Below are 6000 nucleotides of genomic sequence, written 5' to 3'. Positions count from 1 at the left end.
AATAATGCTGCATTAAATATCTTGTGCATAAATCTTGGAAAGACTGCCTGATTATTTATTTGGGACAGATTCTTAGAAGAGGAATAACTGTTTAAAGGGTACTTACTAGTTGTTGGATAATTATGCCTATCTTTAAGACCCTTCATGCATATGACCTGGTTGTTTTTGAGAAGCTGCTATCAATTTAGAGAAGATACTCAAAGGAGGTTAAAAGGGTGTATGAAGTAAAGGGATCAGGCTGACTCTGAAATTAGTGGCAGAGTCAGTAAGGGAATGCAGCCCAATAACTTCCACACTAGCAGTCTTTGTGCACTCATCTTCCCATTGCTTTTTATGGATGCCAGTAGCAATGTTCAAGCCTTTTATAAAAAAATAAAATAAAATAAATAAAACAAAATGCCAGGTAGCTTACTGCATTTCAGGCTCAAAATTGTTGCCAATAACATAAGACATGGTCTTGCATGATTCATATTTTTCATTGTCATTAAAAGACTTACTGAGTGCCTGTAGTAGTCAAGACATTAAATACAGCCTGGCATAAACAAGTATGGACCATTTCTTGAGCATGCCAGTATCATGGAGCAGGCTGCACCTTGTGCTGGTAGGGTAAATGCTTCTGATTTCATGGGCAGAGTCAAAGAGGAGGGCAACAAAATCTACAAAAAGAATGTTGGGGAGAGGTAGAATGGTGAAATGGCATACATATAAACTGCTATTATATATGCATGCTAAGCAGAGACATGACTTCTTTCAGACTCAAGGAGATTTATCATTTAAGATTTGGTTTGGCTGCATAAACAGAAAACCCAACTCATCCAAAGGTTAAACCAAACAATGTATTCCTCTCACACATAAGTTCAGAGGTTGGGATAAGAGGAGTGAGTGTCCTATTGCAGTAGTAACTTTATTTTATTTTACTTTTTAGAGGCAGGGTCTTGCTATGTTGCCCAGTCTGGACTTGAACTCCTGGGCTAAAGTGAACCTCCCACTTCAGCCTCCCAGTAGCTGGGACTACAGGCAGATGCCAACATGCCCAGCTTGTAGTAATTTATTTTTGAAGATTGATCTGGGAGTGGTAAGGGATAGAAAAAAGCAGGGGAAACTGAATCAGGAAGATGTCCTTAGGGAACAACTACTTGATGAGATATTAAGAGGGACTGAAATGACAGCATGAATAAAAGAGACACCGGAGAGAAGAATTTGCAAGTTGGTGTTGAAATGGAAAAGTAGGGCACAAGCAGAAAAGAAGTGAAGATGATATCAAGGTTTGGATATTGGTGACCCTGGTGGGAATTTCAATCCAAATTGGGGAGAGACAGTCAATTCCCTTTCAGGCACATGGAGCTTGTCCTCATGAGCTAAGCCAGGGCTACTATGGCAGAGACACTCCAGGACAGCGTGAGTACCTTGTCTAACTGGTTTTGGAGTGTCAGCCTGATCATGCCACCCACGAAATAGTGCGTTGGTTCCCTTAGGAGGGCACACCTCTCAGCGCTGATAAGATTAGTGTGATCAGAACGAGAAAGGTTGGCTAGAAAAATACTGAAACCTAAAACACCCAGCACTTGGTGGCCAGACAGGAAACTTCATTGTCTCTACACACTGAATGCTGAAACCTGGAACAGGAGCCACTGGAAATCCTCATCCGAGACCTATTCAGTACACATTTGACTTTAACTTTGTTTTCTTCTTTTGATATCAATAACATTTCCATAAAAATGAAATAAATATAGAAAAGCAGGAAAATATATAAAAAAGAAGCAATAATCTCACTATGCAGAGATAAACTCTAATATGTGGGTACATAATTTTCTGTACCTTTTTTCCATCGACAATGTGTGCATGTTTGTGGAAAATGGAAATTATGTATTTTATGCTAAATTGAGGACTCTAACTTTTTGTGATTTGTTGACCTCCCATTTAAAAATGTTATGAAAAAAATTGTGAACATTTTTCCAGCTGCAATATTTTCTTTAACATTGTTTATAAAGGCTGTATAATGTGCCAGCACATACGTATACCATTACAATATTTAACCTCATGTGTATTTAGGGAGTTGTGAATTTTTGTTTTTATAAGCAACACTGCAATTGGAATTCTTAAAGCTAAATCATCACATACATCTTTAGTGATTTCCTTACCATAAATTCCTAAAAATGGAATTAACAAAGGGCACATGCATTTTAAGGTTTTTGATACATATAACCACGTTTCCCTTTAACAACTTTTTCTTATGTTAGTCCCACCACAGGATCATATGATAGTATCCATTTTTTATATTCTCATCAAAATTGGATATTTTTAGTACTAAAATATATTTGTCAATTTAAAAAGTAAAAAATGGTATTACATTATTGCTTAATTTTCATACTTTTATTACTATCCTAGTGAAAAATACACTTTTCACATTATTGGCTTTTTGTTTGTCTTGTGTGGTCAATTGGTTATTTTTATATCTTTATCTAATTTAGTGTTTAAAAAATTATTAGAACAATTTAATATAAGGTATATTTCCTTTTGCCTGTCTTAAATGTTGTAAAATTTTTCTCATTCTGAAAGTATCATTTTTCTTGCTTCTGGTAATTGTTAATGTCTACACATTTAGTTTTTTTTTTCCTTTTATTATTTCTGCCTTTCACATAATATTCAAAGGTCCTTTCTCCACAATAATAATGCATAGATATTCACCTTTTTGTTATAATAGTAATTTTGTGAAGTAGTGGAAATGCCGTCAGGAATTTGTCTGAGATGGGTAACAAAGAGAGAGGAATCAAGAGTGACTGAGTTTTTGAGCTTGGTAGACTTTGGTGAGGGTGGAACCACTGACCAAAAACCAGGAATACAGGAAAGGGAACAAGTCTGTTAGGGTAGATAATGAGTTCAGTTTTGCACATGTTGCATTTAAACTGTCTGCCAGAAAGCCTGGTAGAAATGCCCAACAGGCAGTTGGAACAAGTTTATGGAATGCAGGAGTAAGGTTGTGTTTTAAATACAGATATAGAAATCATCAGCAGACATTTGATAGTTTAACAACATGTTCTTTTCAGTGCATATCCTGGGCCAAGCACTATGCTAAGCACTTCACAGAATTTTATTTGGTCTTCTCAAAAAAAAAAAATAGGAGGTTAAAATTATTATCCTCATTTTATACATGAAGGGACAAGCTTGCAAAAGTTAAACTACTTTACAAAGTTCTTATGACTGGGTAGTGGTAGAACTTGAATGTGAAATCAGGTAAGCTCACCTGATTCCAGAGTTCCTAACCCCATTTGCTCTATTGTCACAGGAGTAGATGAGCTCAAGCAGGGAAAGTCAGAGTCCCAAGGATGAAGAATAGCAAACTTTAGTGGATGGGCAGAAAAGAAGGGAAGTTGTGAAGGAGTCTAAGAAGGTCAGAGTGGAAGGCAGAAGGTCATGTGTATACATGCTGATGCTTTAACCAGAATGGAAGCATTTTTGATGGCAGGGACTTATGTCTTATACACTCTTTGAGATAAACGTGAGACCTTTCTTCTGACCCTGATCCTCAAAAAACTCTGTTAAAATGCTTTGTACATAAATATGCTGTGATGGTCTGTCAGTAATTTTCTTGTGTTAACCTTCTGAGCTAGACCCTACCAGTCCCTCTGTCATCACCCATTATGGAATAGGGGTTCATTCACTGGACAGCCTCAGTACTATCCTATCGCCTTCTCTGAGAGCAACAGAAGTAGATTCCTTGTATATGCTCTCTATGTGCACTGGGTCAGACCTCTCCCCACAAATGCACAGCATGCCACTTTTACTTGTGTTGACTTTCTGCCCGAGTTGGTGAGAGATTATGGGATATATCCTTTTATCTTTGAATCATAGATTTTTCTTTTCTTCCTTTATTGGCTGTTTCCCTGCACAGTTAAGACTTTATCAAATGGAAATAGAATCAATCTCTTTTCTTTATAGCCTGAATATTTAGTAGCATAGCAGAAACAAAGCTACAGTAGAAGCCTGGACCTGGAATTTACCACATGCTAAAGGAGTGTGGTATAGTAGAAAAAGCACAGATTTAGGAATTAGTGGTTACGATTCTCATGCTGTCACTCCATATCTGTGACTTTGGAAAAATTATTTAAATTCTTTGAGCCCTATTTCCCTCATTATAAAGTGAAGATACTTGCTACAGAGTGGTCGTGAAGATCAAATAAACTTACCAAGATAAAGGGCTTAGCTCATTGTAGGTTCTGTATGTGAAATTCTAGCACATACAGAATCATTTTTCTCCATGTTCTCAGATGCTTGCCTTTCGGCCATTCCATAGCTTATTTCCACTCATCCATGTTAGATGTGTTAGTAGAAAAATACACCCCGATTCAGCCATGCCTGTCCGGCACAGCTAAGGCACATAATTTTAGTTGGTGATAAATACACTGCTGAAAATGGTTTAGGTCATACTCTGGTTTTCTTGATTCATACTACTGGTGGGTTAAAAAATGCACTTGCAATCAGTTTCTCATGATAACCCGTAAATGTCCTATTGTAGTCTTTTTTTTTCTGGAAAAAAATCTAGCCAGAAATTTCTCATAGACTGAAGAGTATTTATTTCAAGAACATCCCATACAGAATCCATCTTGGCCTCTCTCCAAATAACCCAAAAGTTGCTTCCTACTTCTAGACATCTGCTGCAATCCTGAATCAATACTAGATGACTCGAATTGCAAGTTAGCACAGGTTTCAGACAAGCCTAGTGGGTAAAGAGAGAACTTTTTGAAGACAAGAAAGAAATAAGCTGCAACTTTAACTTGGCAGACCTATTTAATAAAAGTGTGGTTTAGGAGAATTTTCCAAAGCCCCTATAGCTGTAGATCTCATTTGAGAGCCTCAACTTCTCCCTCTTCTTTAGGAATGAATATTCTTTAGGAAAGTCCTGGCTTGTTCCTGTTGTTTGGTGTAATTATTCATAGTGCCCCCTTTCACTCTCAAGAGTCATAGTTTGAATGATAAAATATATGGTCATTTCTTCCAGGCCTTTTGCAGAGTAAAATTCATCTGTTGTAAGATATATTTCTTGTATTAATCTAAGAAAAATTAGATTACCTTTTCTATAACAGAGCCCTTGGGACCCCATCTTGCAGTCATTTACATATTTCTTCAGAGCAATAATTAAAAGCTCACATAAGCTAATGAATAACTCCCCATGGTTCTCTTAATGGCAAAAGCAAATAATGTAACTTCACAGGGGCTCACCAAATACAGCAGCTCTAGGAGGAAAACATAAGGGTTTGTCCCTTCAAGTTTACATTTGCAAAGCAATTTGCAATCATGGTAGTTTTTCCATTTCATAAGACTAAGTACCCACATTGGACAGAAAGGGAATGGAGACTAAGAGAAACCTAATGCTGTGCCTTCTGGGATATCATTCTTGGCTTGAATTCTGAGCACTTTGTGGTCTCACACACCTTTTACAAACTTGAGTCATCAGCCTTCCCGACCTTGGTGAGAAGATGTGCTGTGGTTTAGCAATTTGAGGGTAGTAAGCTTGTCAAAACATCACCAGAGATGTTTTGAGAATTACTGTGGAGAACAGGTTTCCATGGTGCAGTGTGGCTGCTGGGAGGGGGACGAATGGCACAGCTGTTCTCTCCATGGGGAGGAAGCACTGGATCTTTTGTGTCAGAAAAAGCTGAGATCCTCCTGATAATCCTAAGCCATCTTGACAGGTATATGTTCAGGTTGGGGAAGATAGGTTCTGAAGAAGCATCATAATTGCAGGGGACAGGGTTGAATGAAAGAGGAGGCAAGAATGGTCTAGCTGCTTGATAATATCCTTTCCATCTATTCACTGTCTGGCTTGATCCAGTTTATAGTTTGTCCCTGGCTACCTGGCTCCCTGTCTGCAGCCTAGTTCTGAGTGTAGAAAATAAGTTCAAAGCAAGGAAGGGGAGTACATGAAGGTTTGTCCTCCAAAAAGAATGTTCTTGGATTGCCTTTGTCTTGTGGGAAAATGTACAGCAGCAGAGGACAGAA

The sequence above is a fragment of the Pan paniscus genome, chromosome 9 (genome assembly GCF_029289425.2).
Source record: "Pan paniscus chromosome 9, NHGRI_mPanPan1-v2.0_pri, whole genome shotgun sequence".
In the NCBI taxonomy this organism is placed as follows: domain Eukaryota; kingdom Metazoa; phylum Chordata; class Mammalia; order Primates; family Hominidae; genus Pan; species Pan paniscus.
This window is presented reverse-complemented; position numbering follows the sequence as displayed.